Source organism: Myodes glareolus, chromosome 17, assembly GCF_982192425.1.
Source record: "Myodes glareolus chromosome 17, mMyoGla1.1, whole genome shotgun sequence".
Lineage (NCBI taxonomy): Eukaryota > Metazoa > Chordata > Mammalia > Rodentia > Cricetidae > Myodes > Myodes glareolus.
The window spans coordinates 44,626,642-44,648,645 of record NC_142042.1 but is presented as its reverse complement, the minus strand read 5'-3'; the positions used below and the strand labels follow the sequence as shown (position 1 = coordinate 44,648,645).

Below are 22,004 nucleotides of genomic sequence, written 5' to 3'. Positions count from 1 at the left end.
ATTGGTATTGGGAGGCACTACAATTTACTTGTGGCATGTAAATAAATAGACTACTTCTACCTTGGTAAATTTTCATAAGAAATGAATAAAAATATTCATAATTTAAAGTTTGTTATGTATAACACTAGTAACTGTCAAACAACTAATGTAAAATTTGACTGTGACCTTTTTAGAGAAGAAATTTTATTCAAATTGAAATTGTGTAGATGAAAGAGAGAGTAACCCAAAAACTTAAGTTTTGAAATTCTGCTGAAGAGCAGATCTGGAAAGTGTATTTAGATTACCTGACTTTGAATCTAGTCTTCTTTCAACATCATTAGTTGGCTTCTGTGCTCACTCTTTCTTTATTTGTGGTATCATAGATATGCAGTGATGAGTTTCATAGCCATTGTGTTGGAGAGTTTAGAATGGTACTATGTTTTTTAATTAGGAGAACATGCAATAGATCAATCACAAATTTGTAATTTTTCATCAGTATGTCTGTAAGTTTTATTCAAATCCTATAACACAATTTGCTAAGAATTGCAGGATTTTAAGATGGAGAATAATTTTCTGCTTTATGGAAATCATCTATGCATTTACAATAAAGCTAGAAAAGAAAACAGTGGAACCAAATATTATATAGCACATAAACTAAAGTTGTAGTTTTTTATCAATATCCAATCTAGAAAAAATATTGAACAGGCATTTTTTGGGTCTTTGTGATTTCCTCCTTGGTAGGAATAACTTTAGATTTGAAGATGTGGTGAGGATATAGTGATGCCTAGATAAATCAATTAAGCCTCGTCCAATGTAATGTATCAATAGACATCCAAAATTCCAAGTGTCTGGAAAGTGTACTGAAAATACATACCAATACATTCATAAATTCCTTTTTATATCCTTGACATTGTGACTATTGTGACTGTTCATGTATTATAAAATTCTATCGTTTCAAGTATTTCTATAAAAATATGGCATATTGAAGTCAAGTGTTGAGCTTTTCGGTAAAGCAAATTCTCAAAAGGTAAGTCAGGATTATCACAATTTAGAAGATAATGCTTGGTTCACCTTCTTATTTAGCTTCTCTAGGATCACTAATTATAGGCTCAAAGTCCTTTAATTATGACTAGAATGCACTTATGAGTGAGTACATACCATATTCCTCTTTTTGGGTCTGGCTTACCTCACTCAGTAAAGTGTTTTCTATTTCCATCCATTTGCATGCAAAATTCAAGATGTCATAGTTTTTAACCGCTGAGTAAAACTCTAATGTGTATATGTTCCACACTTTTTTTAACCATTCTTCTATTGAGGGGCACCTAGGCTGTTTCCAGGTTCTGGCTATTACAAATAGTGCTGCTATGAACATAGTTGAACAAATGCTATTGTAGTATGATATGGCATCTCTTGGGTATATTCCCAGAGTGAAATTGCTCGATCCTGAGATAGGTTGACTCCCAGTTTCCTGAAAACTGCCACACTGATTTCCACAGTGGCTGCACAAGTTTGCATTCCCACCAACAATGGATGAATGTTCCCCTTACTCCACATCCTCTCCAGCATAGGCGACCATTTTTTTTTTTGATTTTAGCTTTTCTGACAGGTGTAAGATGGTATCTCCAAGTTGTTTTGACTTTGATTTGCATTTCCCTGATCGCTAAGGAGGTTGAGCATGACCTTAAGTGTCTTTTGGTCATTTGAACTTCTTCTACTGAGAATTCTCTGTTCAGTTCAGTACCCGAAAGAAAATCATATATTTATTCTCCTGGATTTTGGAAGTAGACAAGATTTCCAGGCAAAAGTTGGGTACACGGGGGTGGGGGGGTGGATGTAAGGAGAGATGTGTAGAAAGGAGGGAGAAGGGGAGGATTCAGGACAGCTTGGGGAAATGGGATGGGTGGGATGGAGGAAGGGTAGATATGGAACAGGAAAGTAAATATCTTAATTAAGGGAGCCATTTTAGGGTTTGCAAGAGACTGGACTCTATAGGGGTTTCCAGGTCCAAGGAGAGGTCCCCAGATTGTTCCTTGGGCAGCAGAGGAGAGGGTGCCTGAACTGGCCTTGCCCCATAGCCACACTGATGAATATCTTGCATATCACCATAGAAACTTCATCTGGCAATGGATGGAGATAGAGACAGAGACCCACATGGGAACACTGGACTGTGCTCCCAAAGTCCAAATGAGGAGCAGAAGGAGAGAGAACATGAGCAAGGAAGTCAGGACCACGAGAAGTGCGTTCACCCAATGAGACAGTGGGACTGATCTAATGGGAGCTTACCAAGGTCAGCTGTACTGGGAGTGATGGAGCATGTGATCAAACTGGACCCCCTGAATGTGGCTGTCAATGAGTGCTGACTGAGAAGCCAAGGACAATGGCACTGGGTTTTGATTCTACTGCATGGACTGGCTTTGTGGGAACCTGGTTTGTTTGGATGTTCACCTTTATAGACCTGGATGGAGGGGGAGGACCCTAGCCTGACTGCTCTTAGGACTAGAGTAGGAGGGGGTGGTGAGGAGGGAAAGGGAAAAGAGAGGCAGGGAGGACGTGGAAATTTTTAATAAATAAATAAATAAATAATTTATAAAAACATTTGTAACATGAGGGGCTGGTTTGTTGGGGTATCTGTCCCACCCAGTACCCCACAACCGGCAAGCCCCAATAAAAATCAATCACACAGAGAGACCTGCTGTGTGCCTGGAACCGTGCTTGGCTCTGAGGCTGGAGCAGCTCTGGCTCTGCTCTGCCAAGCCAAACTGTGCTGACCTCAGGCAGGAACGATCGTAATTATCATAATAAAAGTGCAGTTAAGGTTTAGATTGGAAATAGGCGGTATCATATTACCTCTACATGGTGCAACTTAAGTTTTTAAGAACTGCTTAACATATTTAGAAGTGCTCCTGGATACTAAAAATATTACAAATTCACAATAGGACAGATTCAGACATACAAGACCTATAAATGGGTCACAATGTTGGATGACTGTACGTAGGCTTGGGAGAGAGAAGAAAAAGAATATATAGAATAAATTTAATGCCTTAAAAGAGGGTAAAGTCTTTAAAGAGACAGATTACAGATAGTTATAGATTAAAAGAAATAAAGGAAAATAAGCTACGTAAAAATGGAAAATTCACAGAGAGTCTGGATTATGCATATTGTGTTTTCTTTAAAATTTTTGATTGTGAAGAAGTTAAGTACAGAGAGACATTTCATTATATGGGCTGCGAAGCTAAACCAGAATGGATATTATAAGGGTACAATAACTTCCAAATTTGGGTCTAAGGATATGATGCTTTGGAGAGGGTCTTCTTTTGTTTTCACAGAGGATGAAACCCTGTGGATTGTTTCTATCCCAATATGGTATGATAGACCACGTCCTCCTGAAAGGTTGCTGTGAACACCCTCAAGAAATTATTTCATTCAACCGCCAACTGAGATGAACCTAACAAACAGGCTATCATGAAAGACCTGATTAACAGCGCCCCTATTCAGCAGTAAGAAGTTTGGAGAGAAAAAACTACACCCATATTCCCAAATATTGTTTATAAATGTTCTTTTACATTTAAAGGGGGATATGATATAGAGATGAATAATTTGCATTGGTATGGAATTTAAGGTCAATTTGTTATATGTATTTCTGATCTTGATTAAGGTATTGTGATTATGTAGCTCATTTAAAAATATAATGTATAATTAAGAAATATAGGTTGTTAATGGATAATCATTGATAACAGTCAAGCTTGTAGTCATGTTAGTTAGATTTTCTAGATGTATAGAGATATATTTCAGTTAGATAGACATTCTTCATATCTTTCAAAGACTACAGAATGTGGCATTTAATGTTTTAATAACTTAGGGCTTTTCATGACAATGAGACACATCTGCTCCTGACAGCACCAATCTACTTCAAGAGGAAGATGGGCATTGAAGAGGCTCCTTAAGGAGTTGGTTAGCCATTTGGGCAAGAAACTGCTCTTGCCTGGACTGTTGCATAAATTGGACATGAAGAACCCGCAGAGAGAGGACTGCTTAACTTGATTAAAAGTGAGATGGTCCTTTGGAGTTCCTGATTTATGAAAGAGTCTACGAGATATTCTGCAGGACACAGCAAAAAGTGACTGAACTGTCTTTGAATTTTCCTGCTTCATGGAAATGTCTGCTGGATACTATTGGCCTGTAGGCTGAAGATGGATGCCCCAACGGAACAAGAAAACTTTGGGTGACTGTCCAGACAGCGAGATGTCTCTGTCATTTCTAGAGTTTGGAAGTTGGTTACTTCCTGTTTACTTAGGTAATATTATATCCTTCTGGAGTCTTTGATGGAGTTGAAGAATGAATAAGTATAGTTTTCCTTAGTTATGATAAAAGATAAAGAAGATATAAATATTGTAACTGTAATTCTTGCTTGATAACTGTTTTGTTATTTGCAATTTTACTGTGTTAAAGTGAAAGCCTTTCTTTTTTGTTTAAACAGAAAAAGGGGAAATGATGGAGGAGGGTCATCTGTCTATTGTTACTTTCATTGGTTAATAAAGAGACTGTCTTGGCCTTTTTGATAGGCCAGCCCTTAGGTGGGTGGAGTACACAGAACAGAATGCTGGGAGGAAGAAGGCAGTGAAGCAGTCGCCTTGACTCTCCTCTCTGGAACTACCCAGGTTAGAATCTTCCCTGTAAGCCACGACCTCGTGGTGATATACAGATTATTAGAAATAGGTTAATTCATGTGTGAAAGTTAGATAATAAGGGGCTGATGACAATGGGCCAGGCAGTGTTTAAATGAATACAGTTTCCGTGTAATTATTTCAGGTAAAGCTAGCTGGGCGAGTGGCAGGATGCAGCCCACTGTTCCCTTTACAAACATTGTCAGAGAGAATAATGAAGGAAAATAAAATATGTAGGTAGAATTTAAAAAAAAAGATAATGCTGGACGCTTAGCAAGATTATTTCAAACATAGTTTTCCCTTTCATAATTATCAGTTGTAAAAATAGATTCTAAAGTATGTAACATAAAATTGTTTTTTTTTTGTTGTCTTGTCTTTCTTTTTTATTATTTTTTTTTAAAAAAAAGAAAACAAGCTACTTTTTTTTCATTTTACAGACCAATCCTAGTACTCAGTCCCTGTCCCCTTCCCATGCCCTCCACCTTCCTACCCACCCCACCCAAACCCAGTCCTCAGAGAATGTAAGGCACATTACTTTGAGGAAAAACCAAGGTTCACCCTACTATATCTAGGCTGAGCAAGGTATCATCCAAAGAGAATAGGTTCTCAAAAAGCCAGTACAAGCAGTAGGGATAAATCCTGGTGCCAGTGATTCCTCAGTAAATTTTCTATTCTGAAAATCAGTGGAGAAAAAAACCACCAGGCTACTAGGTTAAACATAAATTTGATCAATATCTGCTGTGGTGGGTTTATTGACCTCATGAGAAAAACTCAGCTATTTTATGAAGCAAGCATAAAGCCAGAAGGGGAAAGGAAAATTTTAAGAGTAGAAAATAAGAATAAAGAAGGGAAAAGGAGGGATGAAAATCAACTTACAACAGACAAGTCTGCATCTACTTCTCTACCAGGATGAAAATACACACTAACGTTTTTTATTTTTGTTTTGTTGTTGTTGTTTTTATTGCTGTTATTTTATCATCTCTGCCTTTTCTACATTTAGAGTGTCTCTAGTTCTAATGGCTACAGTAGCAGGGTGGGTAAGTATCACAATTATTCTTACATAAAAAAAGAGTACAAACTTACCATTTTAAATCATTTTAATGACTCCTCTCTATGGAGCATACAAGGATGTGTTAGTTCCAGTTTCGGCAAGGCTGAAGTGCAGGGTCTTGAAAAGGCTGTGGTCCCTTTGACAAACACAGAAGGACCCATTTGTCTCTATCCTGTAGTTGGTTGACAGCAGGAAATCTTTTTCTAGCTGTCATAGTGTGGAGACCAAACTGATTTCCTCTCTGCTGGATTGCTACTCTGTTATTCTCTGCTAATTTTTAACACAGCCCATATTTATAAAACAATGCATCCCAAAATATTATACTGAAAGTATAATTTTATTTTAATTCTATTGAGCTTATGAACTGATTTTTAATTTAAAAGATAAAAAATTAAACTTGCACATTTTGTTCTATATTTTCACCATGAAAATTTTACTTATAACATTAAAATAATTCAAAAGAAAATACTTGTCTCACATTATTATTGAGATAGTTGAAAATGATTGCTTTTTATTAAATATTCAATATAATTATTCTTAAAAATATTATTCACTTTCCTGAAATATTTAGTTATGATATTTTCTCAAGGTGTCATAATTTAGCTTTTAAAATTTTTGTCTTGTTAAGGCAAGAATGTTACTTAATAAAAAAAAGTTTCATACTGAAGAATTCAACAGTACTCAAACAAATACAATATTTTATAAAGTGAAATACATATTTAATCACAGAGACAAAAAATCATGCCTATTTTAAGACTTTGTCTGCTTATAATAAAACTACTCATTTAAGCTCTGCTTTACTTTCAATTCTTAGAATCTAGATTTGATTACTGTTTTTATTTATTTTTTCTTGTTTAAAATTGCCTTTGTTCTTTCACACTTAGAGTGTACTCTGATTATATCCTCCCCATCATCCTCACTTGTCTCCCAGCTGAAATCCTTTTCCCAATAAGTCCACTTTCTACATTATGAATATGTAACATTTTGGCTCTTCATGTTGTCCATTAATCAACATTTTGTTTGCTCTAATAGTGCTGTCTGCTATGATGTGTTACATTTAGAGGAATTGTCTTTCTGGTCTATATGTTTTTTATCTACAATTCTAAAAAAAAACTTGTACTTTGAAAGAAATCACTTTAGGTGAGAAAAGAATTTACCTTCAGTAACAGCCCATTATTTACACACACACACACACACACACACACACACACATACACACACACACACACACACCTTGTAATCAGAGCATTAACAAAAACAATAAAAATCTTAATAGAAAACTGGTATAGTTAAAAAGACATATTTAATTTCTACACATTAATCTTAAAACAAATACAGAATTTGATAGAGTGTTGAAGGTGGCTCCTTGGGAAGTGATAGAGAAGTGGTGGCAGTTTAGCACTGGAGACAAAGTCAAACACATGAAGGCAGTGGTCATCGAAGAGGCTGCAAGCCAGGACAGCATGGCCAGCAGAGCCAAGAGGCAGACTGGTGATGGTACCGCTTCACTAACACTCGGCTCTTCTGTAGCCTGTACTGCTCAGCACTGTCCATTTACCTGTATTCCCCAAGAGATAGTTGTATTTTAGTAAGTTAGCTTTAATGCACTGAATTAGTAGTTTAAAGTGTTTTTATACATGATACTCAGATTATACCTTACTGTCATAAATAATTGTCTGAAAATACAGAATTTGTAAATAAATGTAGTATTTTGTATATCAACACTGTTAACTACATTCAAGATGAACACATTTTTTCAATACCAATGATCCAATAAGTGTTTGTCTTAGTGGGTGTGCCTTCCTGTTCACATCCTGTCTTTTTCTGTTCCCAGTACTATGACAAAAGTCACTTTTCTTATATTGAAAACAGATGCCTTAATTTTTTAAATTTTTATACAATATATCTTAATTATTGTTCATCCAATCATCACTCCTCTCTGTCCATCCTGTTTTCTCTCCCATCTGAATATACTGTCTTTCTGTCTACCATTAGAAAACATATATTTAGGGAACAATAGCAAAATAAAATACGATTAAAAAAAAAACCAGAAACATCCTAACAAGACAAAACCAACAGAAAGAAAAGAGCCCAAGAAAGGGCACAAGAAACAGAAACAGACACTAATTAGTTCACGTGTTCATGAATCTCATAAAAACACAAAATGTAAGCAATAATAGGTAAATAAAGGAGCTTTAATATAATAAAGGACAGAGGGAGAAATGGAGAGGAGAGAGAGAGGAAGCAAAAATTTTGAAAGAAGGAAGGAAGGAAGGAAGGAAGGAAGGGAGGGAGGGAGGGAGGGAGGGAGGGAGGGACGATAGAAGAGCAAGTAAGAATTTACAAGGCACTATGAGAAAAAGAACCTCCAAAGAAGCTTTTAATTTTGTTTTCTGTGGGCCATCTCCTGCTGGAAATGGAGCCTGCCATTAAGAGTAGTTTGTTTTCCAAGGGAGACTCTTGGAGAGAGATTGCAAATGATTTCCCATTGGATATAGCTTCTAGATTAAGGATGGAATTGTGTGTCCACTTCTTTCAGCTCTAGGGCTCCATTTTGCGCAAACCAATGCAGGGCCAGTGCATGCTGCCCATGTATCTGTGAGTTCATATGTGAGCCATTCCTACTGTGCTTAAAAGACGTCCTTTTCTTGATGATCTCTTTTCTTCTGACTCTTATCCTCTTTCAACTTGTTTTACTGCAGGGTTCTCTGAGACCTGAGGGGAGGAATTTGATGGAGACAAATTTGATGGAGTGCTTAGGACTGAGTGACAATATCTCTCACTCTCTGCACAATGTCTGGTTGTGGATTTTTGTATTTGTTACCATATGTTGCAAAGGAAGCTTCTCTGATAAGGGATGAGAAAGGAACTGTTGCATTAATATAGCAAAATGTCATTAGGATTCATTACATTTCTTTAGTAGTAAAATAATATCTTATGGTTTCTATTGCTGTAACAAAATATTATGACCAAAAGCAAGCTGGAAAGGAAAGGGTTGATTTGCCTTATATGTCCACATCATAGTCCATCATTGAAGGAAGCCAGGACAGGAATTTAAACACCTGGAACCTGGAGACTGGAGCTGATGCAGGGGTAATGGAGGAATATTGATTACTGGTTTGAACACCAATGACTTGTTAGCTTGATTACTTATAGACCCAGGACCAACAGGCCAGAATGGTCCCAACCACAATGAGCTGGGTAATCTTCCATGGATCACTAATTTAAAAAATATCTTATAGTGCATTTTAAGGAGGCGTTTCCTCAGTTGAGTCTTCCTCCTCTCTGATCATTTTAGCTTGTGTGATGTTGACATAAAACTAGCCACTACAACTAGTCCCTTGTCAACATGACACCCAAACTCATCTCTGTTAGGCCACAACCTCTCCTTTCTTGTTCATTTCCAAAATGACACATTAAAATCAACATCACAATATAAAGCATTTTTTAAAAGTCCTACTGGTTTTGCAAAAACAAACACTTTAAAATTCACTCTTTAAAATTCAAATTCTCTTTTAAAATATAGAACTACCTTAAAAATTCAGTCTCTCAATTGTGAGCACTTATAAAATCAAAAATAAATTAAATAATCATTACTTCAAGAGATATGAACAGGGAACAGAAACAACCTGAACAGAACGCAATCAAACTAACTCAATGTCCAATATCTGGGATGCATTCAAGTCTGCTGGGCTCCTAGAAAAGATTTACCTCAGTTTTACAGATCTGCCGGCTGGAGTACACACAGTTTGCTTTATTAGATCATTCATGCTCTATTCCTTGCTTTTGCTCTTTTTAGTGGTCTTACCATGGTACCAGCCTTAACAAACTGCTGGAGTTTTCTGTTTCTGGATTGTGCTTTCACCAAAACCTCTCATTGGCTCTCTTTATGGTGCTCAGCCTCAACTTCTCTACATGGGCCTATAATCCTGGACCTTCAATTGCTGTTAAGGCTGCACCTTCACCAACGACCATGCCTGGTATATCAAAGTGCCAGCCTTCAGATGTTCTCCGTGACTCCTCATAGCTTCATCCACCAGTCCAATCTGGATTATTTTTATCCTACCTAGTTCAGCTGCAAGCTTCTGTGTGATGATTCTCTGGAAGCACTTCAAATGATGTGAAGTTGTTTGTTTTTTTCATTATGAAATTTATTTTTTTTTATTCTCAGATAATTACATCCTACCACAGTTTTTCCTTCATTCTCTCCTCTCAGTCCAAGCCCTACCTCCCTTTCCCTTTAGAAAGAGCAGGCTCCAAGAGACATCAACCTACCACCGCCAAACAAGTTACAAAAAGAGTAGGCACAAATCCTCTTATCAAGGCTGGATGAGGCACTCTAGTGAAGAGGAAAATAGCCACAGGAGTAGGCAAAGGAGTCAGAGACACCTCCCATTTCCACTGGTAGGAGTACAACAGAAAAACCAAGCTACACAACTTTTACTTCCAGTATACAAGAATAATGAATTTGAAAGTACAGAAGCCATTAATTCCAAGTGTTATTGGTTTTCAAGCAGGATTTACCTGTAGGATTTTTGTAATGAGATGAGTTAGCCTTCTAGCTTTTCCAAACTTAAAGTTTATCTCATTGCCTCACCTGTATGTTTTTCCTCTGCATAAAACACTTAGGGGTTACCAGTCTGCTAATTTATTTTATTTTGGTTCTTTTGCAAAATGTGATGGGAGAGAGCAAATGAATCTCATCAGCACATATAACGAGAATTTAAAAACATCTTCACCTTTCAATATTGAACATACAAATATGACATTGTTTTAGATCATTTTAAATTACATTGTGAAGTAAGAAATTTGCATTTTAGTTATATATGAAAATATCCCTCATGTATTTCCTTATTTTCCCCATATAGACTGAAAACGTGTAACAAGTGTAGGTTAAAATTTACAAGTCATGTATGATTTCTGCATTTATTCTATACTTAATGAGCAATACTCTGTCATCAAACATTTTGATAAAATTTATGAGCTTGTATAACAGCTTTCACTAAAGATAATGAATTTTAATGTCCTAAGTCTATAAACTTCCTCTGTCTATGCACTTTCCTTTCCCTTGTAGTTTCGATGCTCCTTTAAAACGAAGCTAATTAATGACTTATATAGGACACAGAGGGTTTTGAATAGGTTTTATTTCCTATGACAATATTTTAAACAATATGTAACATCTTGCTCTCATTAGAGAGCTCTCAAGCTTGCAATTATTGACAGGAAAAAAAAAACTACAAGTGTTGACTGTCCTAGAAGAACAGATTAATCAAATAGATGTTGTGCATAGAATTTTTACATCTAAGAAAGTTGAAAATTAACATAGCATCAGAGTTTTAAATGGTTTTCTCAGGGTATGTCTATGCAAGTCATACCTTGGTGTATCTATGCATTGCTGTACAGATAAGTCACCTCTCGCTGATTGCACAGATAATGATGGATATATGAGTTTGCCATTATAATAAATATAAGTGCAAAGAATAATTAAAGCAACATGGTCTCTTCTCCTGACATTGGACTTGTAGGGTCCAGAGAAATCACAATAGCAACCATTCAGGAACACTTATTACAAAGCAAAAGGGTTGAGTATTAATTAGATTATTTTGTTTTAACCAGGAAGATTAAAAAAATAAAACTAACCAGGACAGAACCAAACTAGGTCCTCGAATTTGGGTGACAGCTGTGTGACTGGGAAAGATTGTGGGGCCACTGGCAGTGGGACCAGGATCCTTACTGTTTGAATTGACTTTTTGGAACCCATTCACTTTAAAGGGATATCTTATTGAGTCTAGATAAAGTAGGGAGGAACTTGGCCCTGCCTCAAGGAGATGTGCTAGCCTCTGGTGACTCCCCAAGGGAATGTTACTATTTATGACATTTATGAAATAAGCACTTTTATAATTTAGGATCACTAAAGTATGTTCTCAGAAAGGATACTTAGTTTAGCTTCATTTTTGTTGATACAACGTTTCAGAGTTGTTTTTTTTATTTTAAGGGTAATAATGATTAAAAATAAGATATTTTTACAATAACACTTCAAGGACACATATTTAATAATTACTGAAATGATTGCTGAGTGTCTTATGGTAGAAAGGCTAAAAATGTGGTTACAATAAACAGTGATAGTATCTCTCAATAGAAAGCAAGTTGGGATGATAAAGAACTGAGCAATTCAATATCTATGAGTTGTTTATACCTAAGGCTTACCATCTAATACTTTAAGGTAGAGATTGCAAATTATACTGAAAAAAGTGAGATATTTCCAGTTATAAGCATTATAAAAGACATATAGCGCTCTATATAGATGTAAGTTTACATAGGAATAAATAGATAAAGCTTAGTTTTGTGTTGTCTTGTTTTCCTTCAGATAGTTATACACTCCAGTCCAGTGTATACAATTCACTATGTAGACAAGTTTGGAATTAGACACATGAGAAAACCCACTCTTCTTGCTCTGTAGACTGATTATTGACTGATAGACACAGTCAGAGGCCTCAATGATTGATTTCCAAACTTTTTTTACATTATCAGTTCATAATTTTTCTGTAATCGATTGATGTCGGAGTTCCTTCTGTTTGTGTGTTGCTTTCATTGGATAATGAATAAAGAAACTGCCTTGGCCTAGTTGATAGGGCTGAACTTAGGTTGGTGGAGAAGACAGAATTCTGGGAAAAAAAAAAAACAGAGTCAAAGACACCATGGGTCTCCTGCCTGAGACGGACACTGATTAAAATCTTTCCGATAAGCCACAGTCACATGGCAATACACAGATTAATAAAAATGGGTTAAATCATAATGCAAAAATTAGCCAATAAAAACTAAAGCTAATGGACCAAACAATTTTTAATAAATACAGTTTCTGTGTGGTTATTTCAGGTGTAAGCTAACCGGTGGCCAGGACAAACAAAGGGCCCACTCCAAGTCCCTGAGTTGTCAACTGTTGACAGAGTTTTCTGTGCTGATGGCTTCTCCCAATTATTCCCTCTGAATCGTATTATTAATTTGAAATGATCAGCTGATAACTCAGGCTTATCACTCGAAGTTCTTACAACTTAAATTAAACAGTTTCTGGATAGATAGATATGTAGGTACAGAGAGAGAGAGAGAGAGAGAGAGAGAGAGAGAGAGAGAGAGAGAGAGAGAGAGAGAGATCAATGTTACTCGTGGTTTTGCCTGTTCTTGGTATGTTTTGCTCCGTCTGTGTCTGGCTGACTTGGCCATTCTACCTTCCAGCATTCTGAGTTTGGCTATCCCACCTAACTTCATTATGTCCATCTCTCAGGCAGTCAATGCAGTTCTTTTTTAACCAATGAAGTAATATATATTCACAGCATACATCAGCGGTGGCATGTGCCTGAACACAGCTATACATAAGAATAAGCACAGACACATAAGCTCACATTGCACACATAGTACATATGGAAACAACTAATTAAGTATGAGAAACCACATGGATGTGCAAGATGATTAAGACAAAAATTTAAAAATCAAAAGGAAATCGTGTCAATAATCAGAAGAGGTGCCCAGATATGTATTCAGACCTAAGGATATAAGTCTATCTCTGCTGGATTATTAGTGATTCATTTTTGAAAATCTTTACCATAGCATTTTACTTGTTTGTTTGGGGAATGTAGGTAGAATGATGGAAACAGTATCAATATTGGAGGGTATCTTTTGAAATATTACTCAGATACCTTGAATATTTTGATAACTAGATGAATGATTGAGAGTCATTTACCATGAAAACCAGCAGATACTGTTGTTACCAGCTCGTTTATCATCTGAAGTTCTTCTAAACAGCCAAAGCAGAAAATCTATTTCTCTCTTGTGAGAACCACATTCTTTTTTCCGCTGTCTTGCTTTTGGGGGAAGTCTCTACAAATTCATTTGAAAAATTGGTTTGTCAGTATTGCTCTTCAGTTCTGTGGGTTGCTGCTATAAACAGACAGGTAATTTGCCCAGGGAAATGGTGGGTTGTATGGCAGTGTCTGACAGAATAACGTCTAATTGAAGAAGCTGTAAGTCGTTCAACATAGAACTCCCAGTTGCAGGTCAGCATTCACAGTCAATGGAATAGGAAAATAGAGCAGAATTTGCTGGCATTGTTATTCTGAACAAAATAGATTTTATAAGATTTACGTACTGCCTTGCGTAAAGTTCTCTGTGGAATGCCCAGAGCTGAAGATTTCTAGGTCTCTCATTTAGTGAGATATTACCTTCTTGTGCACATATATGTGGGACCTCCAATGTTAAAGGGCTTACACAGAGAGAGAAGCAGAATTTTGAGACACTGCACAAGAGACATGCAGAATGCTATAATTGGGATGGCCTTTTAAAGTATTCCCCCTTGAGGAAATTTCCACTGTTTCATAGACAATTTCTAAAATGGACATATGTTGACAGGAGTTCTTTTTTTCTAAGGCATGTTAGCATCTTTTCTGAGTAGAAATATGAAATGGGAACATCAAAACCATAGGAAAGATGTTGGAAATGGAGCAATGCTTTGACTTAAGGCCACACATGTGATTCAGACATATTTGCTTTGTTAGGGAGTTCTGAAAACAGCAACTGCAAAATTCCATTCAGTCTTTAGTCCTTCATAAACCTACATGAGAAAGCATAATTGGACCAACTAACCCACACAATATTGTCCATCCTAACATTCTCTTAACAATGATGATATGTGATATAACTTCAGTCTTGAAGCCCCTGGAATGCTGCTCAGTAACCCCTGTTACTGCTACCCACTTACCATCAAAATGAGATAATAGAGACAGAAAACAGAGAATGCTTTCTCTTTCTCTGTCACTGTCGTATAACAGCAGCTGACCTGTTAGGACAGTGATAAAGATACTTATATTCACTACATTGACAGCACACCACACACACACACACACACACACACACACACACACACACACACACACATATATATTTTTGTATCTATCTATACATATATGTGTGTATACATATTAGAAATGCCATATATAGGTATATGCATACACACACACACACACACACACACACACACACATATATATATAATGAGAGTATTTCTATTTCAAAGGTGTTGTTGGGAAGACATATGTTAACATTTTTATCATTTGACTGAGTCAGTGAAGTTCTATATTTGATTTCAAAAACCTGAGCTGCCAACTTCTGATATTTGAGAGTCCCAACACAATAAAGAGCTATAAAAATTACAAATATTTGTTTTTAATCTGAAAGAGTACTTATATTAGATATTGTTTTTTATTCAGGCTTCAATATATGGAGCTTATTATACCTGTGCCCCAAACCATTCTGATTTGCAGACTATCCCCTTTCCTTCACTTGAATTTTAAGTCCTTGGTGGTGAAGCCTTAAGACTAAGACTAAACTAATTATTCCACCTACAGCTTTGCAGACATAATTTTGTGAGGTTTCTTAACATCCATAATAATGGGAAACAATAACTCCTATAAACACATCGAATCCCATTGAATCCTGTTCATTTACCAACTATCACTTACCTATCTATTCACAAACATACACACAGAGAGAGAGAGAGACAAAGAGACAGAGACAGAGAGCAAGAGAGAGAGACAGAGACAGAGAGACAGAGAGTCACAGAGAGAGAAATAAAGAGAGATCATGTTTAATTCATCTTCCTACATTTTAAATACCTATTTTTCATACTTCAATTTAATCTTTTTGGTTCTGTTTTTCTGCAGACTCCACCCTGATATAGAGACTATCTTTCTGTCTGAATTGGGATGAATGGATGCCAGTTTAGAGTTTAATTGAGCTTTTGTTTATTATAGTGGAGAACTTCTGCATCAGGAAACGCTATCTTAAAATATTAAAAGTAGAGACTGATGTTGCTCCAAAGTATAAATGCCTGAAGCATATTACTAAGTATGACAATAAGAGAAGATAACCCTGATATATCATGTGATTGTCACTTGCTAGACAATGAGCATCATTGCATCATCAGTAGTTTATTGCGCATTCTGCATGATAGACTAGAACAAGCCACTCTTTAAAAACACCAGTAACAAAATTTGCTCTTATGATTTGACATTCAGTATATAATCTATAGCTATCAGAAACCTCAAATTTGTAGGAACACCTCTTCTTGTGAATCATATTATGTAAATGCATAATACTGAGATTCTCTATGATTTTAGGGATCTCAGTCACAAGATTGATTCTTGATTCCATGGTGAAGTTAGGCATTTATGCATCTCTTGCAAAAAATAAATGTTGCTAATGGGTTTTCTGATCTCACAGAGTATAGTTCTCTACCACATAATATTTATGAAATATTTTTATTCAGAAAGTCACATACAATTTCAAGATTTTTGCTTAACACTTATGCTTCTAATAGTGAAATTTATATTGCTGCAACAGAAACGTGTTCAATTAATGTGTTTTAAATCATGCTAATGGGGAGAAAACATACATCTATATTCCCTTTCATGTGTTCCACTACTTTACTCATTCTAATGTCTTTAGCAACCTGTTCTATACTTCTATAACTGTTCCTTACAGCCTGGCTAAATTTTACTACTTTGCTAATAATTTTCAACTTATTTTTTTATGTATTAAACACTTTGTAATCTACAGTATTTTTCAATATTTCTCAGTTTTGTCCTATTTGTATAAATCTTGGGAATGAAATATTTTTCTTTCCAAATAGAGACTTTCGTAATTTTCAACCATTGGATAGGGATAGGTTCAAACATTGAAACAGTTTTATAAATTTTGACACATTCAAAGAGATCTGTGTGTCACTTTCTGAGTATTTATGTGGGTTGTAAGTACATGTATTCTTTCCTGTGTGTGACTACGAATGGAGGTATTATAGTACACATAATCATGCTAATCACGTGAAAACCTTGAGTGTTTGTCTTAGCCGTTCCCACTGCTTGATGTAGTATTTCCTGTTTTTGTTATGCGTGTATGTCAGGATTGGCCCAGTAGCTTCCAGTAAGTTTCCTATCACCACATCCCATTTCACCATAGTTAGGTACACTGAAGCTACAAACACGTCTAACAATATCCAACTTTATGTTTTTCTGTGTATTGAACTTATGTCCTTATGCGTGAGAGATAGGTACTTTTCTCACTGAGTCATATTCTCAACTCTGACTCTACACTTTGTGCACTGAGGCATATTTCCACCTGTGACTCAATTATCTCTATTTTCCTCACAGTTCATTGATTACATATTTGTAATCAACTGACTTTAAAATTCTGATACTCTGTAGTACATATGAAATATTCTTTGGGGTATACAGTTCATTTGAGTCATAAAACTACTTCTAAAAAAAATAAGAAAACTAAAATCATGCTGAGTATATTTTCTAAACACATTTGTCTAAAGTTTGAAATTAGTAGCAGAAGGTAAATTAGAAAATTCACAAGTATGTGGAAATTAAACAACATTCTCTTAAGCAAGTAAAGAAATTCAAAGTCTAATCAGAAAGTATTTTTAGAAAAATAAAATAGAAATGAGCTATACTAAAACTTATAGGATGTAGCAAAAGCAATTCTAAAAGAGATGTTTGTGGTGAGAAATGCTTGTATTTGAAAGGAATGATCTCGAGTAAACAATCTTGTCTCACATCTCAAGGCTTTAGGGAAATAGAAATGAGCTAAGCCAAATGTTAGTAAAATAATAATAATAGTAATAAAAATAGAGCTGAAATGAATATGAGACAAAAGAAGAAAATAATTTTGAATAAAAAACTGACTTGTTTAACAATGCAATATTTTTAGAGCTGATGTTGGTTAATTTTATATGAAATTGGCAAAACATAGAGAAATTTGGGAAGTAGAAGATTCAATTGAGTAAATGTCCTAACCAGATTGGCCTGTGGGAAGACCTGTTGTGATATTTTTGTAATTAGTGTTTGATGTTGAAAGATCCAGCCTATTTGAAGAGTGTCACACTAAGGCAGGTAGATCTCAAGTGTATAAGAAAACAGGTGAAGAAAGCCTCAGAAGCAAGCCTGTAAGCAGCACTCCATAACCTCTGCATCAGCTCCTGCCTCCTAGTTCCTGGTTTGTTTGAATTTCTGCCTTACCTTCTATCAGTGATAGACTGTATACAGAATTATAAGGTTAAATAAGTTTTTTTTTCCCCAAGCTGCCTTTGGGCCTAGTATTGGTCACAATACTTCATCACAATAGAAACCCCAAACATGACACCTATTCACCAGAATGTGAAAGAGAAAAAAAAAAAAGGAAAAACATGGGATAATCACATTAACAAATCAGAAATGAAAGAGGTTGTTATAATAAGCTTTAAAGGAAGATTATTTATAATTATTCTTCAACAGCTAGATAATCCAAATGAAGTAGACAGTTTATAACTCTACAATCCACTGAGGCTCTTTCCTGAATTACATCTGAATATACCCCTGACCTGTAAAGTGATGAAATTAGTAATAAAGTCATCCAGTTCTGTGTGTTTTTGTCTATGTTACTATTATGAGAAATAAAGCAAAATAGACTTGAATTGGATTCCTTTTTAAAGAAATGTATTATTTTTCTAGACAAGCAGTGCTCAACCTGTGAATCATGTCCCTGTTTGGGTGGGGGGGTCAAATGACTCTTTTAGCTGGGGTCACCTAAGATCATCAGAAAACACAGGTATTTATATTATGATTTTTAGCTGTACTAAAATTAGAATTATGAACTAGCAATCAAAATAATTTCATGACTGAGGGGTTACCATACCATAAGGAACTGTATTAAGGGGTCACTTTTATTCTTTAAAAAATGAATGCGTGACCCCGGCAGGCTCGCAGAGCAGCCGCTAGTCAGGCAAGGACAGCTGTGGGTCCCTGCAAGATCCCCAGGGGCCATATGAACTGGTGGCGAGCTGGAGCTCGTCCAGGGCAGGCTGGTCATCCAAGCGGGTGGGTGAGCAGGCGGCGGATAAAAGATTTACAAGATATAGTAAATAGACATAAAGCTGAACATTTATTTCTTAAAAGAGAGAGAGAGAGACAGAGAGAGACAGAGAGAGACAGAGAGAGACAGAGAGAGACAGAGAGAGACAGAGAGAGACAGAGACATAGAGGAGACACATGTGCACACGCCAAGAGAGAAAACAGAAAGAGACCAAGATGGCGCCAAGAGGTCAGAAGTCTCTGGGAGTGGGCGTGGCTTACCCCTTAAAGGGACTAGAGATCAAAAGGAATAACAGTCTCAACACTGGACAACTGTTCTAAACGCCGTGGTAGCTAAGAACATGGCTCTCAAATCTTTGGTGTCCAGTAAACACAATCTACTAACAAAATGTCTCAGAACTCAGTGGGATTACTAGTGAATTTAAACATTCATACTAAAATAAACAAAACAAAACATGTCAATCCTTTTCCAAATTAGAATTAAATCAGAACTTACATATTGGGTTTTTACTCTCTTTTCATAAAAAATATGACTAGCAGTAGTCACGGACACATTTACCTTCAACTGTTGCTTGCACAATTTAGCGTTCACATTTTCCCTAAAGAACAGGAACACTCATTAAATGCATTTCATCCTACTGTCCTCGTGTAGGGACTGAAAAAAATGCAAGACCATATTCCCCATTGTCTGGTGGTTAGAGAATCTGAGCGGCTTAGAGGTGCAAACTGCACTTTTCACACAGCAGGTAGTCACCTGACGCTTTTAAAGTAAAGATATCCAGGATATGCTAATGTAATTCTGCTCCTTCCCAATGTAACTATGAGGTCACCTGGAGAGGAGATGTTTTCAGCCTACAGGACCAAGGGTTGACCAAGTAAATGTGACTTGAGTCATTCACACTACTTAGGAAACAGAATGTTAATGACGCTTTTTTATTACCTTCTCCCCAGTTGACACTGATATAAAAGCGGTTGCAAAAATAAACACGGGGATTTCAGGATCTGAATAAGTCCTGAAACTTCTTATTTACACTGTTGTGTGAATTGTCTTCCTTTGTCCCACGCCTCTAGGCTGGTAAGAAATGTTTTTGTTGTTGTTGTTGTCGGGGTGGTCCTTGACATCCTCCTAATGAATAAACACAATATATTGAACTTTGACAGCAGTCCAAATTGTATTCACTGTAAGTACTTCCTACTGTACATCATTCAAGTACTTTGCCAACATTAATTCTCGTAATTTCACAAAGAATTTATGGTATTTGCTTGCTAATGCAATCTTGTTGCTTCTTGTTGGTTTTTCAACACTGGATCCAGCTACAAAATCTTATTTAAAGTTGATGCATTCAAATCACTTCTAGTTATATTTTACAGGAAAGTATGTTTAAAAAGGAAAATTAAATCAGAAAAAAAGTGGATTACTACTGTCTAACTATTGTTATATAAAAATCACCAGAAGTTCCCTGCCCCTAAACAATGTAATCTGTTTTTCTGTTTTGACCATAAAAAATTTCTGGAGAAGAAAGTCCTTAATTATTCCTAAGAACGAAGTCTACTGAAGCTAAAACACTAAACTGTTTCAAAATGTTGAAGAAAAATCATCTCTCTCTCTCTCTCTCTCTCTCTCTGTCTCTGTCTCTCTCTCTCTCTCTCTCGCTCTCTCTCTTTCTCACCTATAGTCTATTTTGTTTCTGAGTCTTGTCCTCTTTGACAATCCTGAAGTTGAAGACAAATCTGCAGATGTTTTCCCTGATACTGTAATAGTACAGTATTTATGTCTGTAATTTCCTTGTGTTCCTCATAAAACATTATATATGATTAAGCTCAAATCATAATCTCACTATGCTACACTTTACCATAACTGCAAGTCCATTTTGCCATGCGGCATTAAATATTTACAAGTCCTAGAGATCTAGCATGCGGACATCATTATTGGGTCACAGTTTAGTACAAATCTTTAAATTTGTGGTTCTTCAAGAATAAGACCTGGAACAATTTCTCACTAATAGTTTCTGTTATAGTTTTAACACTCTTGGAAATTTCTGAAAGAGTGGTTGGTTTCGCAACACCACAAAGTTTTCTTTGTACTTAATATAATAATAAATTACAGGTGTTATTTTTAATAACATATGATGATTTAAATATATCGATTTTATCCTTTTCCAGATTTGAATCATTTCTACACACTTTGGGGTTTTTAAAAGTGGTTTATGAAATATTTAGGGCATGCATTATTTAAAATGACTATTTTGGAATTACTTTTTTCCTATTTCCTATTATAGATTAATAAAATTTATTTTGTTCTAGGTAACAATTATGAAGAAAACCTATCTAACAATTACAATGAAGTAGAATTAAATAAAAATACCATAGTTGTTTATTTGTAAGATTAACTGGCTATGATAACCACACAACTTTTATTTGGTTTTGATTGATTCTTAGTTTTAATCTGTTATAAATATTACATTTGCAAGAGATTTAAAAACATATCTAAAGACACGGAAAGTTAATTTTCAGGGGTTTCTGAAGTATGAGCACTATTTTTCATACCTATTCTCTATTCAGTGCCATTAAGATATGAGATAATAGATTTTCTATGTTGAGTGACCTATGAAAGACCACATTATCCTTGTGATGTGCTCCAGTGATATATGCAAAATCTACTTCCTGTGGGGAGCCACAGAGAGGAGTGAACTGCAGGGTATATCAATTTCATTCATGCCTTCAATACTGATCTCAAAATGGGAGAGACAAAACCATTTCATGAACTTGAATAACTGCATTCAAAGATTTGATTATTTAACACTTAATTTCTAATTTGCACAAACGGGAAAGATTTGCTTTTTTGTGACACTTTGGTTAAAACTGAGGTCAAACTTAATAACTTTAAAAGTTGTGTCACAGAAAATCAAAAGCTTTCGTCTTTAGAGGAGTGATTAATAGAATATCTAAGTCTGAGAACCTGGGAGAGAAGCACGGTTAATAAAAAGTCAGAGAGAAATAGGCATTTAACCTGAAGACCCGAAAAGCAAAGCAGCCAGCTACTGGCTCTTACTTTGACCTCAGTCCAAAAAGGGTGATCCTGCCTCCAGGAATCTCAGAATGATACTGTGTCTGTGTTGTCTCCTCCTGTTTTGTAACCCTCTCTAGTTCTAGAATTAAAGGCATGTATGGTCCAGTTTCTATGGCAACTAGTGATGCTACTGGGATTAAAGGTGTATGTTATTGCTGCCTGGTCTATAAGGCTAACCAATATGACTGTTTTACTTTTCTGATCCTCAGGCAAGTTTTATTTATTAAAATAAAAGTGAAATGTCATTGCATGGGAGAATCACTATATATATGCATGTATGTATATGTGTGTAAACTTGAAATGAATACATATCTAATTGCCATATTTTTATTTTCCAT

The 22,004-nt window shown here is 35.8% G+C and overlaps 1 long non-coding RNA gene across 1 annotated transcript; it reads right to left on the bottom strand.

Moving 5' to 3' along the window:
- Positions 1-8,126: 8,126 nt before the first annotated feature.
- On the bottom strand, positions 8,127-21,712 carry LOC125406417 (uncharacterized). The gene is made up of 3 exons (XR_007233899.3): positions 21,649-21,712; positions 19,537-19,722; positions 8,127-8,409 (listed from the first exon to the last, which is right to left on the bottom strand). It is a non-coding gene; the product is annotated as an uncharacterized LOC125406417 (long non-coding RNA).
- Positions 21,713-22,004: the final 292 nt, after the last annotated feature.